The sequence below is a fragment of the Saccopteryx bilineata genome, chromosome 7 (genome assembly GCF_036850765.1).
Source record: "Saccopteryx bilineata isolate mSacBil1 chromosome 7, mSacBil1_pri_phased_curated, whole genome shotgun sequence".
Lineage (NCBI taxonomy): Eukaryota > Metazoa > Chordata > Mammalia > Chiroptera > Emballonuridae > Saccopteryx > Saccopteryx bilineata.
In genome coordinates this window covers 65,924,894-65,926,998 of record NC_089496.1, presented here as the reverse complement: position 1 = coordinate 65,926,998, position 2,105 = coordinate 65,924,894, and positions in this window count along the sequence as shown.

The window sequence follows — 2,105 nt, the reverse complement described above, 5'->3', positions numbered from 1 at the left end:
ATGAGAAGCTTTATTCACATTTTAGATCAACTGACATTCCTAGCAGAATCTAATGGGTGCCAGGCGTCTGGGGTACCAGCCTCTCGGCCCAGTTCCTGGCACATAGGAGGGTTCAGGAAAGGTTTGTTGACTGAATGAATGACATGCATGAGCAAATGGCCTGCAACTCTCTTACAAAATATGCAGGTTGACATTTGGTATTATTTATTTAATCATTTAGCCTCCATTTAGAGGTTTTTTTTTTTTTTTTTTTTTAATTTTCTGAAGCTGGAAACAGGGAGGCAGTCAGACAGACTCCCGCATGCACCTGACCGGGATCTACCCGGCACGCCCATCAGGGGGTGATGCTCTGCCCATCCGGGGCATTGCTCTGCCATAATCAGAGCCACTCTAGTGCCTGAGGCAGAAGCCATGGAGCCATCCTCAGCACCCGGGCCAACTTTGCTCCAATGGAGCCTTGGCTGCGGGAGGGGAAGAGAGAGACAGAGAGGAAGGAGAGGGGGAGGGGTGGAGAAGCAGATGGGCGCCTCTCCTGTGTGCTCTGGCCGGGAATCGAACCCGGGACTTGCACACACCAGGCTGATGCTCTACCACTGAGCCAACCGGCCAGGGCCTAGAGGTCTTTTATTATGTGCCTTCCCTTATGCCTTTCTCTTCCCTGTCCCTGTCTAATCCCTAAGCACTGGGGACACGAGTACCCTCAAGATATTGTGAAAGGTGATACAGGGAAGTTTAGCAACTTTGTGAAATATGGTACCACATCGAGGCTCACCGGTTATTTTTAAATCCGACTTTCCTTCCTTGGGTTTCCAGCGTCCGAGATCATTAAAAATAGATAGCTCCTAGGCCGTTTTAAACACCTGCGTTGCTTGATTTCTGCTGCTCATTTTGCCTTTTCTTCCTGTGGTTCTCTGTGGTCGAAGCGAGAAACCTCAAGGTCACTGTCAATGTCACACAGTCTCGCCGCTCCAGGGACCTGCGTGCCTCGCTGAAGGCTCCTTTACCCTCACGTTCTTTAACCTTTCACGCAAAGATGGCTTGCGTAGGAATCGTATCCTGCGTGCAACGTTTAGGCTTGTCAAGTTTGAGACTCCGAGGTGAACTGCCTCACCCAAGTGTTTTTTTAGATTTAAAATGTGGGGGTGGTATTTACCTAGATGATATCCGATGATGAGTTCAAATGGAAGCTTTTTTTTTTTTAAATGGATAGAAGTCTGACCTGTGGTGGCGCAGTGGATATAGCATTGACCTAGGACGCTGAGGTCGCTGGTTCGAAACCCTGGGCTTGCCGGGTCAAGGCGCATATGGGAGTTGATGCTTCCTGCTCCTGCCTCCTCTCTCTCCTCTCTAAAAAAATCAATAAAATAAAATAAAAAAATAGATGTTAGGATTTCACCCTCAATATGGCAGAACAACCGTATCTCTCTGGATCTTGCTATTTTGCACCTCTGCTAACCTACCTGGGCCTGGCCAGAAGTCCTTGCCCACCCGGCGGTGCAGCCCTGCCCACACCTCTGCTGCCTATCTCCTCATCACCTGGATCCCCTTCCTCATAGCCTTTGTATCCATTTCTGCTTTCCCTTCTGGACTGAGGATTTCTCTGAGGCAAGTATGTCCTTATTAATCTCCCCCCCCCCCCAATGAGTAATGAGTGTCTGTTGAATAAACACCAACTTGCCCAAAGGCACACAGATCACCCCTGGCCCCCCCCCCCCCCCAGTCCCCAAGACAGAGACATCAGAGCTCACTGACATTTTTATTCTGCTTGAATCTTGCCCGCACCAGTGACTGGGGGGCCTTCCGTTCCTCCCACCCCTCCACCGTCCTTTCTCCGCTGCTCTGAGCGCTCTATGTGCACTTGTTAAAGGTGAACATGTTGACGGGCTGATCACATCTCCGGGAGCAAGGAAACAAGCCTCAGGGGGCCTGGCTCTGCTTTCAAAGGCACAGACAGGCCTGAGGCTGCCGCCTGCCGCCCCCGCCCGCCCCCGCGTGCAGGACGGCCCAGTGCTTCACAGACTGCAAAGGCGCAGGCTTTCAGTTCTTCCCTGAGACAGTCTCTGAAATCAATACCCATCGCCCAGAGCTCCACGGAGGGAGGATGG